We start from the raw sequence: 16,827 nt of genomic DNA on the forward strand, positions 1-16,827 counted from the left end.
CTCTAGCAAACTAAAACACCTATGAATTCTTACTTTTAATCTTGTGTATGTAGGTGTGTTTTATTTATCTGGGTACCTTTGAGGTTTTTCTCTTCATCGTTGATTTTTAGTAGTTTGAATATTATTGTCTAGATGTGGTTTCATCCTTCTTGGTATCTTTTGAGCCTCTTGGTGTGATGTCTTTCATTATGATTTTTTTAAGTCTCAACCATTATCTCTTTAAATATCTCTTCTGTCTCATCCTCACTCTTTTCTTCTTCTGAGACTCCAAAAATCACATATGTTAGGTTGATATCGTCCTACAGTTCTTAGATGCTCAGTTCTTGTTGTTTCTCCCTCACCTCCTTTTACTTTGTATTTCAGTTTAGGTAATTTCTATTGACCTGTCTTCAAGGTCACCACTCCTTTCTTCAGATGTGTTAAGTCTACTGATGAGCCTGTCAAAGGCATTCTTTATCTCTAGAACCATGTTTTTCCCCCTAGTGTTTTCATTCAACTATCTCTTATGATTTCCATGTCCATGATATCCACCTTCTGATGGTGCATATTACACATTTTTCCAAGAGAACCTTATGTGGAGGGTGGCTTGCCAGGAGAATTTTCTCAATATTCCTTCTCCATCTTATGTGCAACTCTGAAAGAACTTGCCTTCTCCCCCAAAGACTATTGCTGCTTGTTAGTGCTTTCCAGTCTGTGGTTAGGGTGGGGTTAGGGGGAGAGGGATTATTTATTGTTTTAGTCCAGCCCCAGTCTTAGGAACTCAGAGGTAAGACTTTCTTTTTCTTTTTTTTTTAAATGTTTATTTTTGAGAGAGAAAGAACATGCATTTGAGCAGGGGAGGAGCAGAAAGAAAGAGCCAGAGGTTTGGACACAGGCTCTGCACTGACAGTAGAGAGCCTAAAGAGAGCCTAAAGAGCCAGAAACTGTGAGATCAAACTGTGAGCTGAAGTCAGACACTTAACTGACCAAGCCACCCAGGCGCCCCCAGAGGTAAGACTTTCTTTTCTTTTTTCTCTTTCTTTTCTTTTCTTTTCTTTTCTTTTCTTTTCTTTTCTTTTCTTTTCTTTTCTTTTCTTTTCTTTTCTTTCTTTTCTTTCTTTCTTTCTTTAAATCCAAGTTAGTTAACATATAGTATAATAACGATTTCAGGAATAGAATTTAGTGATTCATCACTTACATACACCACCCAGTGCTCATCCCAACAAGTGCCCTCCTTAATGTCCCTTGCCCATTTAGCCCATCCCCCCTACCCAACACCCTACTAGCAGCCCTCAGTTTGTTCTCTGTATTTGAGAATCTCTTATAGTTTGTCTCCCTCTCTGTTATCTGATTTTTGCTTCCCTTCCCTTATGTTCATCTGTTTTGTTTCTTAAATTCAACATATGAGTGTAATCATATATTTGTCTTTCTCTGACTTATTTTGCTTAGCATAATACATTCTAGTTCCATCCATGTTGTTGCAATTGGCAAGATTTCATTCTTTTTGATCACTGAGTAATATTCCATTGTGTATATATACCACATCTTCTTTATCCAATTCATCCACCAATGGACATTTGGGCTCTTTCCATACTTTGGCTATTATTAATAGTGCTCTTATAAACATTGGGGTGCATGTGCCCTTTCAAAACAGCACACCTGTATCCTTTGGATAAATACCTAGTAGTGCTGCAATTGCTGGGTCATAGGGTAGTTCTATTTTTAATTTTTTGAGGAACCTCCATGCTGTTTTCCAGAGTGGCTGCACCAGTTTGCATTCCCACCAGCCGTGCACAAGGGTCCCTCTTTCTCTACATTTTCACCAACATCTATTGTTTTTTGTAGTCATTCTGAGTTGTTAATTTTTGCCATTCTGGCAGGTGTGAGGTCATATCTCATTGTGGTTTTGATTTGTATTCCCTCATGATGAGTGATGTTGAGTATTTTGTCATGTGTCTGTTAGCCATCTGGATGTCTTTCTTGGAAAAATGTCTGTTTATGTCTTTTGCCCATTTCTTCACCAGATTATTTGTTTTGGGGATGTTGAGTTTGATGAGTTCTTTACAGATTTTGGATACTAACTCTTATCTGATATGTCATTTGCAAATATCTTCATTCTGTCAGTTGCCTTTTAGTTTTGCCAATTGTTGCCTTTGCTGTGCAGAAGCTTTTTATCTTGATGAGGTCCCAGTAGTTCATTTTTGCTTTTGTTTCCCTTGCCTTGGGAGACATATCAAGTAAGAAGTTGCTGCAGCTGAGGTCAAAGAGGTTGTTGCCTGTTTTCTCCTCTAGGATTTTGATGGCTTCCTACCTTACATTTAGGTCTTTCATCCATTTTGAGTTTATTTTCATGTATGGGGTAAGAAAGTGGTCCAGTTCATTTTTATGCATGTCATTTTCCAGTTTTCCCAACACATTTGCTGAAGAGACTTTTTTCCTTGGGATATTCTTTCCTGCTTTGTCAAAGATTAGTTGGCCATACACTAGTGGGTCCTTTTCTGGGTTCTCTGTTCTGTTCCATTGATCTGACTGTTTTTGTGTCAGTACCGTACTGTCTTGATGATTACAGCTTTGTAATATATCTTGACATCCGGGAATGTGATGCTTCCAGCTTTGGTTTTGTTTTTCAGGATTGCTTTGGCTATTTGGGGTCTTTTCTGGTTCTATGCAACCAGAAAAGGATTTTTAGGACTTTTTGTTCTTTAGGATTGTTTGTTCTAGCTCTGTGAAGAATGCTGGTGTTATTTTGATAAGAATTGTATTGAATATGTAAATTGTTTTGGGTAGCATTGACATTTTAACAATATTTGTTCTTCCAATCTCTGAGCATGGAATGTTTTTCCATTTTTTTGTATCTTCTTCAATTTCTTTCATAAGCTTTCTATAGTTTTCAGCATATAGATTTTTCACCTCTTTGGTTACATTTATTCCTAGGTATTTTATGGTTTTTGGTGCAATTGTAAATGGGATCAATTCCTTGATTTCTCTTTCTGCTGCTTCATTATTGGTGTACAGGAATGCAACCGACTTCTGTGCATTGATTTTATATCCAGAGACTTTGCTGAATTCATGGATCAATTCTAGCAGTTTTTTGATAGAGTTATTTGAGTTTTCCACATAGAGTATCATGTTGTCTGCAAACAGTGAAAGCTTGACTTCCTCCTTGTTGATTTGGATGCCTTTTATTTCTTTGTGTTGTCTGATTGCCGAGGCTAGGACTTCCAACCCTATGTTGAATAACAGATGTGAGAGTGGACATCCTTGTTGTGTTCCTGACCTTAGGGGGAAAGCTCTCAGTTTTTCTCCATTGAGGATATGATGTTAGTGGTGAGTTTTTCATATATGGCCTTTAGGATCTTGAGGTATGATCCTTCTATACCTACTTTCTTGAGGGTTTTTATCAAAAAAGATGCTGTATTTTGTCAAATACTTTTTCTGCATCTATTTAAAGGATCGTGTTGTTCTTAACCTTTCTTTTATTAATGTGATTAATTGATTGATTTGTGGATAATGAACCAACTCTGCATCCCAGAAATAAATCCCACTTGATCATGGTGAATAATTCTTTTAATGTATTGTTGGATCTGGTCTGGTAGTATCTTGTTGAGACCATTTGCACCCATGTTCTATACTTCTCATTTTTAGTGGGGTCTTTGTCTGGTTTTGGGATCAAGGTAATGCTGGCCTCCTAGAATGAGTTTGGAAGTCTTCCTTCCATTTCTATTTTTCAGAACAGCTTCAATAGAATAGGTGTTAACTCTCTTTAAATGCTTGGTAGAATTCCCCTGGAAAGCCATCTGGTCCTGGACTCTTGTTTGTTGGGAGATTTTTTGTTACTGATTCGATTTCTTTACTGGTTATGGGTCTGTTCAAATTTTCTGTTTCTTCCTGTTTCAGTTTTGGTAGTTTATATGTTTCTAGGAATTTGTCCATTTCTCCCAGATTGCCCAATTTTTTGGCATATAATAGTCTCCTACTATTGTTTGTATTTCTGCAGTGTTGGTTGTGATCTCTCCTCTTTCATTTGTGATTTTACTTATTTGGGCCCTTTTTTCTTTCTGGCTAGGGGTTTATCAATTTTGTTAATTCTTTCAAAGAACCACCTCCTGGTTTCGTTAATCAGTTCTACCGGTTTTTGGTTGTTTTTTTTTTTTTTTTTTTTTTTTTTGTATTTCGCTATCATTGATTTCTGCTCTAATCTTAATTAATTTCCTTCTTCTGCTGGTTTTGGGCTTTATTTGTTTTTTCCAGCTCTTTTAGGTTTAAGGTTAGGTTGTGTATTTAAGACCTCTCTTCCATGTTTGGGAAGGCCTGGATTGCTATATACTTCCCTCTTATGACCACCTTTGCTGCATCCCAGAGATTTTGGGCTGTCGTATTTTCATTTTCATTGGTTTTGATGTATTTTTAATTTCTTCTTTAATTTCTCGGTTAACCCATTCATTCTTTAGTAGGATGTTCTTTAACCTCCAAATTTTTTCTTGTAGTTGCTTTCAAGTTTCATAGCATTGTGTTCTGAAAATATGCAAGGTATAATCTTGATCTTTTTTGTATTTGTTGAGGACTGATTTGTGACCCAATATGTGATCTTTTCTGGAGAATGTTCCATGTGTGCTCAATAAGAATGTGTATTTTGCTGCGTTAGGATGAAATGTTCTGAATATAACTGTTAAATTCATCTGGTCCAGTGTGTCATTCAAAGCCATTGTTTCTTTGTTGATTTTCTGCTTAGATGATCTGTCCATTGTTGTAAGTGGTGTGTTGAACACCCCTACACTATTATGGTATTATCATCAATGCGTTTCTTTATGTTTTTGATTAATTGATTTATATATTTGGGTGAATCCACGTTGGGAGCATAAATATTCAAACTGTTAGATCTTCCTTTGGATAGACCCCTTAATTACAATATAATACCCTTCTTCATCTCGTATTACAGTTTTTATTTTAAAACCTATTTTGTCTAATATAAATATGGCTACTTCAGCTTTCTTTTGATGAACATTAGCATGATAGATGGCTCTCCATCCCTTTACTTTGAATTGCAGGTCTTTAGGTCTAAAATGAGTCTCATGTAAACAACAGATGGATCTTATTTTTTTATCTGATACCATACGTCTTTTGAATGAAGCATTAAGTCCATTGACATTTAGACTGAGTACTGAAAGATACGAACTTCGTGTCATTGTGTTGCCTATAGAATTGGTGTTTCTGGTGATGGTCTCTGGTCCTTTCTAGTCTTTGTTGCTTTTGTTCTTTTTTGTTTTGTCTTTTCTCCCCTCAGAGAGTCCTCCTTCAAGTTTCTTTCAGGACTGGTTTAGTGGTCACACTCCTTTACTTTTTGTTTATCTGAGAAACTCTCTATTTCTCCTATTTTGAATGACAGTCTCGCTGGATAAAGAATTCTTGGCTGCATATTTTTTCCAATTCAGTACATTGAATATGTTCTGACACTCCTTTCTGGCCTGCCAAGTTTCTGTTGATAGGTCTGCTGTGAACCTGATCTGTCTTCCCTTATAGGTTAAGGACTTTTTTTTTACTTTGCTGCTTTCATTATTCTTTCCTTGTCTGTGTATTTTGTGAAATTGACTATGATATGCCTTGGTGATGGTCAGTTTTTGTTGAATCTAACAGGAATTCTCTGTGATTCTTGGATTTTTATATCTGTGCCCTTCCCTTGATTTGTAAAGTTTTTCACTATAATTTGTTCACATAAACCTTCTGCCCCTTTTTCTCTCTCTTCATCTTCTGCGACTCCTACGATTTGGATGTTACTCTTTTTTAATAAGTCACTGAATTCCCTAAGTCTTGTATAGTGATTTTTTGCCTTTGTTTCCCTCTTTTTTTCTGCTTCATTATTCTCCATAATTTTATCTTCTATATCACAAGCTGAGTCGCTGCTCAGCTTTGTCCACCCTTGACATTGTGGCATCCATTTGAGATTACATCTCGGTTATAGCATTTTTATTTTACCTTGACTTTCGGGGAATAAGTTTAGGAAGTCCCTGAGCTTGCATTGATGGATTAACAAGGCATGAAGAATTAGAAAGCCACAGGATATACACACCCAAGTTTGGGTAAACAGGATTAGGTAAATAATATTAGGTAAGTGGGGCAAAAGCCCCCAGTATAGGTAAAGCAGGGCAAAGGTCCCAGGATAAGACAAAGATATAGGAATAGGGAATTTCAGGATGAAAACATCCAAGATAAGGTAAACAAGATTAGGTATTCAGGGTGGAATCGTCCCCCAAATTAGTACAATAGCAGAAAGCTGCTTTCACAGGAAGGAAGGACCAAATTAGGTAAACAGGTAAATAGGGTGATAGACTGCTGCAGGGGGAAGTTTCCCAGAGTGGGGCTAATTAGCAAAATAAAGGTGTCTTGCTGACCCTGAGGTAGCATGCTCTGTCTTTCTTATCCCCTAGACCAGTTTAGGTAAACAGAGGTGAGGCCTCACATCTGCTGTAAATAACCTTCCACCCCGGTGCCAGGATTTTGTTTTGTATTGCCCCAAACCCCTAACACTGCATATCCTCAAAACTCCCTCTCCCTCACATCCATGAGTGAATGTTCACGATTTCATTGTCTCTTTATGCACACCCATCGCCATGTTTGTAAGCCTTCTGATCCAAATAAAAATGGAGCAAGGACCTTACTTGGGGCTCTTGCCTCCTCCCAGACATTAGCCTCTCTCACATTTTTCATCCTGCATCCCACTTTCTTGCTGGACAAGAGAGAACTCCAGAACCATATTCTACAACACTAACTAGGTTTTGTTTCTTTTATCTCTGTAGAAAGGGATTCTCTGGTGACTTCTATGCTTTTTTTCAACCCCAGCTGGTATTCTTATTATCATGGGTCTAAATTTTAGTTCAGACATCTTGCTTACATCTGTGTTGATTAAGTCCCCGGCTGTCATTTCTTCCTGTTTTTTCTTTTGGGGTGAATTCCTGACAAGTTCTGTGTCTCAAGTTATGCATATTGTTGTGCTAATCCTCAGATCAATTTCCTAGGTGTTCAAAATGGTTTGGTGCTGATCTAGCTGCATTGCAGGGGCAAGACAAGCTCAGCATTTTTATGCTGCTCTGTCATCTTAACTCCTGAGGTAAAACTTTCTTAATGATCATTCCTCTCACCAGGTATAAGTAGCATAAATGACTTTAATGTCCTGGGTGCCAGATGGTTTCTTGACCCTTCTCTTCAAATGGAAGGCTTTTCCCCCCTTTTACCCACCCCTCAGCTACATGGCCCTCACAATGCTATAGGGGTTTCAGGGTTTGCTGCTCCTTCTCCCCCCACTCCCCAGCGTCTTAAGGCCTTTATTCTTCAAAGAGAAAGGATCCAGGCAAAGCTTCATGGCTTTTCCACAGAAGTAGCTGCTTCCCTTCTCTAATCCTACCTCACTGATGTAGGCTTTCCCATAGGCTCCCACCCTGCCCCTAATCTCTCTTTGTACGTTGGTAAAAGGCCTAGAAGTACATATGGATTTTCCTTGCTTGGGTGTCATCCAGGTGTTCTATATTCTCACATAGCCCACACCTAGCCTTTAGCAATTTATTAAAATATTTAACTAAACTCTTCTTATCTGATGCCCTTCCTTGGAGACCCTCTTCTTTACTTAGACTTCAGACTAGTTGTTTGCTCTGTGAACTCAATATTCTAATAAAGAAAATGTATGATTTTGTCTAGTTGGTAGGGTGAGAGAAACACTCTTCCCAACTTTTTCCATCCTATTTGGAAACTAGAAATTCTAAAATTTGGGATAAAAATGGGATAGAGAAAGTTAACACTAAACTCATCAGTTTGTTTGGGCTCCAAATTTTTAACAGACTCCTCAATAGAGTTATCTGAATCTCACCACAACAGAAAAAAAAAATGCTCAGAACATTTGGGTGACAACTTTCACTAAAAGAAATGATATAGGGGCACCTGGGTAGCTCAATCAGTTGAGCATCTGACTTCAGCTTAGGTCATGATATCACAGTTTGTGAGTTTGAGCCCCACATTGAGTTTGCCCATGTAAGCACAGAGCCTGCTTTGGATCTCTCTGCCCCTGCTCTGCTTGTGTTCTCTCTCTCTCTCTCAAAAATAAATAAACATTAAAAAAATAATAATAATAAAGAAATGATATAATTTGGCTTTCTGTGCTACCCTTTTCATTAGATATTCTGAGGGGAAAACTGAGGTTTAATTTTTATCATATTGTGGGGGGGCGGGGGGGAAGGGATTGAATTTTAGAGGCCATCTTAGCACCTGAGTAATTTTTTCCAATCCAGCAAGATCAGATGGCCTGATTTCCTTGCTCAGTGTTTCTGGTAGAAAAGGCAATTTTCAAGACTGAAATAGCAATTTCTTAGCCATCACGGAGGCTCTTAAAATCCATTTTTTAAACTCCCATAGACTTCCATGTGTAAATGAAAGACGACTCCTGGAAATACACATTTTTCTATTTTGAGAGATAACTCACTCAAGCATAAAGTTAATACAATTTATTACACCAAAAGTAAAGTTGCATTAGAGTGAGCTCATAACAGATGAGTAAACACACTTCACAAGAATGGGGTTGGCATGTCTGCTATCCTGAGTTTGTCTCCTTCAGCTTCAATGCCTCCTTAAATGTCTCATTCCTACATCAGCCCTGCTGACATAGGACAGGCCTGTCTTCCTTAGAAAGGTTTTGAAATACCTTGAGACCCTTGAAACTTCAGAGCTAACCCTTAGACAGGTAACCAGCCTTTGATTATTCTGAGGAAGACAAAATATTCAATCAGTACTTTGAAATGGAAGTGCCAAAATCAAGTTTAAGGGCTCCTGAGCCAGGCTGCTCAGGTTCACACACTGGGTTTAATGAAAACTTACTAGCTGTGTGACCTCAGGCAAGGTGGGTAATTTCTCTGAGTTTCAACTGCTTCATATTAGAATGAAAATGATAATGGGGCGCCTGGGTGGCTCAGTCGGTTAAGTGTCCAACTTCAGCTCAGGTCATGATCTCACAGTCTGTGACTTCAAGCCCCACATCGGGCTCTGTGCTGACAGCTTGGAGCCTGGAGCCTGCTTTGGATTCTGTGTCTCCCTCTCTCTCTGCCCCTTGCCCACTCACGCTCTGTCTCTTTCTGCCTCTCAAAAATAAATAAATGTTAAAAAAAAAAAAAAAAACTTTAGAATGAAAATGATAATAATAGTGCCTAACTCATAGAGTTGTTGTGAGGAGGACTATATGCAAAGCACTTAACACAGTGTTTAGCCCACAGTATACATATGGCAAAGGCTGGATATTTACCACCAGCACCACCATCGTCATCGTCATCATCATCATCATCATCATTGTCGTCCTCATCACATCTACTACATCAAGTATCAGGCCAACTTGCTACCCATCCTACCAACTCAGTTCCTTCATTTGACAAAGTCTTACATACTCTCTGTGTACCTGGCTTTACTCTAATATAGTAAAGTAAGAATACGGGCTTTATTCCCTCTGTTTTTTACCAGCAAGACACTTTTTCTCCCTCAGTCTGGGTTTCCTCTTCAATAAAATGGTACAAATCCTAGAATGAGGATAAGGTACATTAAGGCACTTGCATAGACTTGAGAGTGAGTGCCTCCTTAAACTCTGTACCCTAAGGGGGCACCTGGGTGGCTCAGTTGGTTAAGCGTCCTACTGTTGATTTTGGCTCAGGTCATGATCTCACAGTATGTGAGTTCAAGCCCCACATTGGGCTCTGTGCTGACAGCATGAAACCTGCTTGGGATTCTCTGTCTCCCTCTCTCTCTGCCCTTCCCCTACTCATTCTCTATCTTTCTCTCAAAATAAATAAAAATAAACTTTAAAAAAGGCTAAAAAAATTTTTTGTACCCTATGTCTCTTGCTTGCTTCATCCCTATCCCTGGCTCTGGGAATAATCATACCTACTTCACACAGTTATTGCATGGATCATGGAGGTGAGGAAGCAGGGAGATGGTAATTACATTTGTCTTGCATGAGAATAGGATTTGAGACAGGTTGTCCAAGGAGGAGCTACAGACCAGACCTTAAAGGATAAAAAGAAATCTACTAGGCAGGGGGGTTCTTCCCTGAAGGAATATCAAATAGTGCATGATGGGTTGTCCTTGGAAATAACCTATGGCTCAGAAGGAAATGGTGACAAGGGCTAAGGAACTATTATTTATTCAGCACCTACTATGTGTGAAGTATGGCCGGGCATTATGCAAATATTATTTTTAATCCTCCCAGTAGCCTTAGAAGGTTAGTATCACTTATCCCCATTTTACAGCACAGACTCAAAGAGCTAAGTCCAAGGAGGCAAAAAAAATTATAGTGTATTAGTTTTCTGTTGCTGCTATAACAAACTGCCCCAAATTATCTTAAAACAATACAAATTATCTTACAGTTCTAGAGGTCAGAAATCTGATACAGATCTTCCCCAGCTAAAATCAAAGTGTCAGTAGGGCAATGTTCCCTTCTAGAGGCAAATCCATTTCCTTGACTTTCAGCTTCTAGAAGCCACCTGTACCACTGGCCTGCAGCCTCCTTCCTCTATCTTCAAAGCCAGCTGGTCAAGTCCTTCTCACATGTCACCACTCTGACCTCCTTCTGTAGTCATGTTTCCCTCTGACTCTAACTCTCTGCTTCACTTTTTAAGAACCTTGTGATTATATTAGGCACACCCAGATAACCCAGGATTATCTCCTTATTTTAAGGTCAATTATCAACCTTAATTCCATCTGTAACCCTATCCCCCTTTGCAATGTAAACTGGAATATTTACAGGTCCTTGGGATGATGATAAGATCCTTTGTGGGAAGGGGTGGTAGGGGGTAATTATTCTGTTTATCTCACAGGGTGTGTTAGTGGCAGAGCTATTAGATTAGGGCCAATTTGGATCTCATACTGAATTGATAAGGAGACATTAAAGGTTTTTCAATACTGAAGTGACCTAAATAGATTTGTATTTTAGATTAAAAAAAAAAAAATCTTGACTCAGAATGCAGTGAGGAACTGGAGAAGAAAAAATATTGGCATTAGAGAATTCAGTAAGAATTAATGATATGACAGTTATAGAAACGGAGAAAATGGAATAGATTGAAGGATATTTCAGAGGCAGAATCCTCAGAGCCATGACCAGTTGGATATTGAGAGGGAAGGAGAGAAGGATCCAAAGGTAAATCCTAGATTTTCTAGCTTAGGCGATTGCAAGGATTGTGATTTTTCTTGACATTTCTACTTCCAATTGCTTTGTAATACATTCATTTGTTGTAACCATTCATTTATTCACCAAACATTTGCTCAGTGCCTATTATATGTCCAACTATTGTTGTACCATGTGAGTCATATCAATGAACCCAAAATATAAAAATCCTTGCCCTCTAGGGGCTTATTTCCCAGTTAAGGGACAAATACATAGATGATAATCATAAATAATAAATACAGAGTACGTTAAAAGGTGGTGAGAGCTATTGGAAAAAGGAAAAAAGCAGGGTAAGTGGTATCAGGAATACTGAGGGTGGGAAGGTGGGGTGCAACTCTTACAGGATGGTCATAGTGAATCTCAATTAGAAGGTGACATTTGTGGGGCACCTGGGTGGCTCAGTCGGTTGAGCATCTGACTCTTGATTTCAGCTTGATTTGGACTCATGAATCCAGGGTCATGGAATCGAGCCCTATGTTTGGGTCTGCTTAAGATTCTCATTCTCGCTCTCTCTCTCTCTCCGTCCCTCTCCTCCCCAGTTTGCATGCTGTCTCTCTCTCAATAAAAACAAAAAAGGTGACATTTGTGCAAAAACCTGAAGGAGGTAGAGGAATCATCCCTGGAGACACCTGGGGACATGCATTCCTGGCAGAGGAAACAGCAAGTACAGAGGCCCGAGCATGGGAGCATGCTGGTGTACTTGAGGATTATCAAGGAGGCAGCATGACCCAATTAGAGAGGGCAACAGGACAAGAGGTGTGATGATTCTTCTCCTATCCAACAGGGAGAAACTGAGTTCTCACAAGAAGGAGAGGAGAGAGTGAGTGGGAAAGATGGAGCAGTGTAAGCCCTGTGCCTTACACTGGAAGGATGGAAGATGCTCCATCCACGCCTAGCTGCCCACTCTCTTTGGAACCTTAGTCATCCATCACTCCTCTCAGCACACAATGTCACCTCAGAGGAGCTAGTGTTTGTTGTGCTCTAGCTATATGAATTATCTCATATGACCCTCTACACAAATAGAGGTAAATAGGATGGCTAGTCCCATTTCACAGGTGAGGAAGATGCTCAAGATGACACAGCCAGAAAGTGACAGACTGGGATTCAATCTGAGACCGACCAGCTCCAGAGTCTGCTCACTCCATCACTCCTCTCCACACCCTGGGCTGCACAAAAAGCTGAAGAGTACCCGAAAGAAGTCTTTTCTGTCTAAAGCCATCTCCTCACTAATCCCTAAAGCCCCATCATTAACACTGCATTCCTGTCATAAGCACTCTCAGAAACTTAAATGAGTGATGTGAAAAGTTCCTTATGCCTCTCGGTGAATGAGTCCATCCATCCATTCAATAGGAGTTATTGATCACCTACTAGGTGCTGGGCTCTGGGCCAGGCCTTTTCTCCATGGTAGGAAGGACTTGGCAGCAGGAAAGCATATGCCAAAGAAGAAAAGTGGGGCCATAAGGACAAATTTCATTTATTTGAAGTTTTGCCTCAGGAGATGTCCACATTTATCACTTAGTAACCATTAAGTCACCACACGGTATGATGATGCTCATCCTTTCTGCTGGATAACTCTCCCTCCACAGCTAATTGCCTTACATCTATAGTCTAGTTCTTGTCAGTTTTGTCACACTGTTATTACATACAGTAATGGTGTGTAAGATATTAGCCTGTCATTATATATAAATGTGTCTAAGGAAAACTCATTTCCAAGAATCATTTTTGAAAATGAATCCAGACGAGAGGTAAAAGCTTATTTTCTATCTCCAAGGACAACATAAAGTAACTCTGAAGCTTGTATGAGAATCATTTAAGGTGGACTCTATGCCCCAAGGAATACAAAGCCGCAAACACATTTTTGGGTGTTACAGAAAGTCCAGGAAAGAGTTAAGCTGGAAAGAAGCAGCAGCTTTCTTCCCTGTGTCTTTCCTTGAGGGGATGAACAACCCAGCCCTTTCCCCACTTACCGTTCCTCTATTTATTTTATTATGGTTAATAACACGTGACCAGAAAATCATTTTTATCATTTTCCCTCTGGTGCCATTAAGTTTAATTTCCTTGTTTTAATAATACAGCACCAGTGACTTGTCTGATATAAGAACTTTTCTCTTCCAGTTATCTATTAAAGTAACACTTTAATTTATTACAAAATGTACATTTCATATAACTTTCAAAACCCCTGGGGTTGTGATATCCCTAAGGGTTGGGTTGTATCTATGTTCCTGGTGTCTTCCCAATTTGTTTCTGACAACTTTCACCACTGAGATGTAAACACTAGGAAAGCCATGATGTGTGTCTTGTGTCCCTGGAACATTGCCTGCATGTGGCAGGTGCTCAAGAATGCATGGTGAATGATGAACAAAATGCATACCTTCTCAAACCTCATACCCTTGCACCTCTGACCAGGCACAAAACAATCAAATCCTTTTTCCACGTGAAGAGTTTGTCTACGAAACAGCATGGAAATGGGTTCTAATCACACTCAGAAAAAGGACTAATCTTAGGGTAACTAAAAACTTTAAATGCAACAAGCATGTGTCAAATACCTGCTGTCTATAAAGGGAAGACCCAATTCTGGGTACTAAGGACAAAATAAAGGTATCCTAGATACTTTGTCTGCCCTGTAGGGGCTTATAGTGTGGTGGGAAGCTGGTGATGACCTACAGAGAGAACCCAGAGCGACCTCAAGTCCTTTTCCCTCCAAAGTTTTCTAGAATCCTTACTGGTGCCATTCACCTGGCAGTTCCAGGTAAAGAGTCAACTTACGGGCTCTAAAGCTAGATTGCCTGAGTTCAGGTCCTGACTCAACCAAGTAATAGCTCTGTGACTTTTGGCAACTTATGTACCTTTTCTACACCTCTGTTTCCTCATTTGTAAAACAGGAATAAAACTGGATTAATCTCAAGGAAGTGTTGTGATGATTAAATGAGTGCATGTATATACAATGCTTATAACCATACCAGATACAGAGTAAGCATTCAGTTAATATTAGCTATTATTTGGTTCATTATTGCCACTTTGTGATAAATTATGTTTTGTATGGCTATCTTGAGCTATAAGTTTTTATTATTGTATCTTTTAAATAGAAATATTTTTATCACTTTTTAGAATGATACATGATCATTATAAAAGATTTACATTATGTAGAGAAAGAAAATGTTTCTCTGTAATCTTACCCCCAAAGATAACCGTAATTCACAATTTGGCAAAACTCCTTCCATATAACAATTTGTGTATTTAAGAATGGGTAGATATATTTGCAACATAACTTCATTATAATATATATGCTGTTCCACAGAGAGCCTACTTGTTAAACTCAACGTATTGAGATAATCTGTGTAAATACACTAAGATCTATTCCAAGATTTATATAGCTATTATTGTATTGGCAGACATTTAGACCATTTACTGGTTATATGGTGTTCACAAAGATTTGGGCTGTACGGTTTAAGCTAAAGCTCATGTTTCTTGAAGGAAATGTCATTGAATTCCCAAAGAGTTCTGCATATAGGAACTTCTGAGTATGTATATTGATTGATTGATTGATTGATTGATTGATTATTTTAGGAGAACTGAACAAGAAGCAACCTTTAACAGCAGAAAGTTCTATTTCTTTTTTTTTTTTTTGATGTTTATTTATTTTTGAGAGAGAGAGACAGAGCTCCAGCGGGGGAGAGGCAGAAAGAGAGGGAGACACAGAATCTGAAGCAGGCTCCAGGCTCTGAGCTATCAGCACAGAGCCTGACATGGGGTTCGAACTCACCGACCCTGAGATCATGACCTAAGCCGAAGTCCGACTTTTAACCGACTAAGCCACCCAGGCTCCCCAGAAAGCTTACTTCTAAACTTTTTTTTAAAGTTCTAAAAACAATCTTGACTAGCACGACAGAACTATTTTTCAGGATTGTTGTGAAAACAGAATAAGGTAATACATATAAAGGGCCTGAATCCATATAAACGCTCAAGAGTTGCTGCCTATCATGGTTATTCGGATGGCAATTAACAGGGAAAGAATCAAGACACCATCTGTCTTGGATGACTTAGTCACTGACCTAAGTCACGTCTCCGATAACCACCTTAGGTTCTAGAATTCTATTCCTTAATGACTAGATATTGTACTACTAAAGATAAACTAGAGCATGGACATAAAAACATAGAAGAACTACTCATCCTGATCCTTCCAGCAACTAAAAATTATCTACGTGATGTTTGTCAACTAATAAGAAAGGTTAAAAATAGTGTCTATCAAATTTTCTTCCCCTGTCTAATGACCTGTAGAAGGAGTGGCACTTTCAATTAGCATTTCATTACCTCATTCCACTTGCCCACAATAGAGAAAGACTAGTTAGGAAAATAGACGTGGGAGAGGAGCAGGAGAGAGGATGATTATTGAATGAGGTTCAAGTTCTGCTTTTTATATCACAGTCTTTTTATTCAGGGTTTCTCAACCTTGGCATTATTGACATTTAGGGTCAGATCATTCTTGGTTGTGGGGGCTGTTCTGTATACTATGTTTAGCAGCATGTCTGGCCTCTATACCCTTGATGCCAGTAGCATCTTCCCCCACCAAGTTTTGACACCCAAACTACTTCCAGACATTGCTAATGTCCCCTGGGGGAGCAAAAGAGAACCAGTGATAAATGTATATGTACATATTTTTTGTATAGCATGTTACACTTTCCAAATGCATTGGATATTTACAATAGCTATATGAGTATACTGGGAAGACAGTCTCCACTTTATAGATGGGGCAAACATGATCTTATAAGACCAAATGTTGTGACATCAGATTTTAAAACCACAGCTATGGCATCATGAGTCAGACCAGAAGAAAATAGTCCGTGGCTTTTTTGCATCTTGTTTTGTGTATTTGAGTAAAAAGCCAAAGCTTTACCCCCATACTTGAAGACCACAGAAGGGATGTTCAGGCAGCTAGGCTCAAAGAGGACCCCTAAACAAAAGACAAGTGTAAGATGCAACCATGTAGTTCAGAGTTAATTTTGGGTTCAACTCAATTAGCTGTAGAGATAATGGTTTGAAGAAAAATTTGCCTGTTCTCGCAAAGATGGAAAATGGGATAGCATGTGAATAAATGATTCTAATCGCTGCAATGATATATCTTTAAGAGGTATGAGCATTCCATCTATCAGGAAAGTCTGCCCATTAATTAAAATTGTTATGGAGAGGCTCAAAGAGAATTAAAATAGATAAAAGTCACGGCAACAACAGGCCTAAAAACCAATGTCTTGGAAAATAAAGAAACTGCCTGAAGACAGGGACTCGTAATCGGCAGACATTAAAAGAGGAGACGTTTCTAGATGACAGAAAGAGCTGGAATCCCAAGGAGATGGGGAATAAGATGAAAAACTATAGGAAATTCACCAAGGTCATCGACTCTGAGACTGAACCCCTAAGTAGCACGGGCAGACATTTATTAATTTGCACATGCCATTCCACTGGTTGTGTGGATATCAACGCAGCTGCTTATTTCTGCTTATAGCTGCAGAGGCTTTTTTACTACATCAGAACTCAGGTTTGTAGACAGTGAAAATGTCATCACATTAAAAACAATCTGTTTCACATGTGTGAGATAATAGGATTTGGGGTTAATGAGCTCATGTCTGGGATATCGATCCAAATGTGAATAACTTGTAATTGGC

This window comes from Acinonyx jubatus, chromosome B4 (assembly GCF_027475565.1).
Source record: "Acinonyx jubatus isolate Ajub_Pintada_27869175 chromosome B4, VMU_Ajub_asm_v1.0, whole genome shotgun sequence".
In the NCBI taxonomy this organism is placed as follows: domain Eukaryota; kingdom Metazoa; phylum Chordata; class Mammalia; order Carnivora; family Felidae; genus Acinonyx; species Acinonyx jubatus.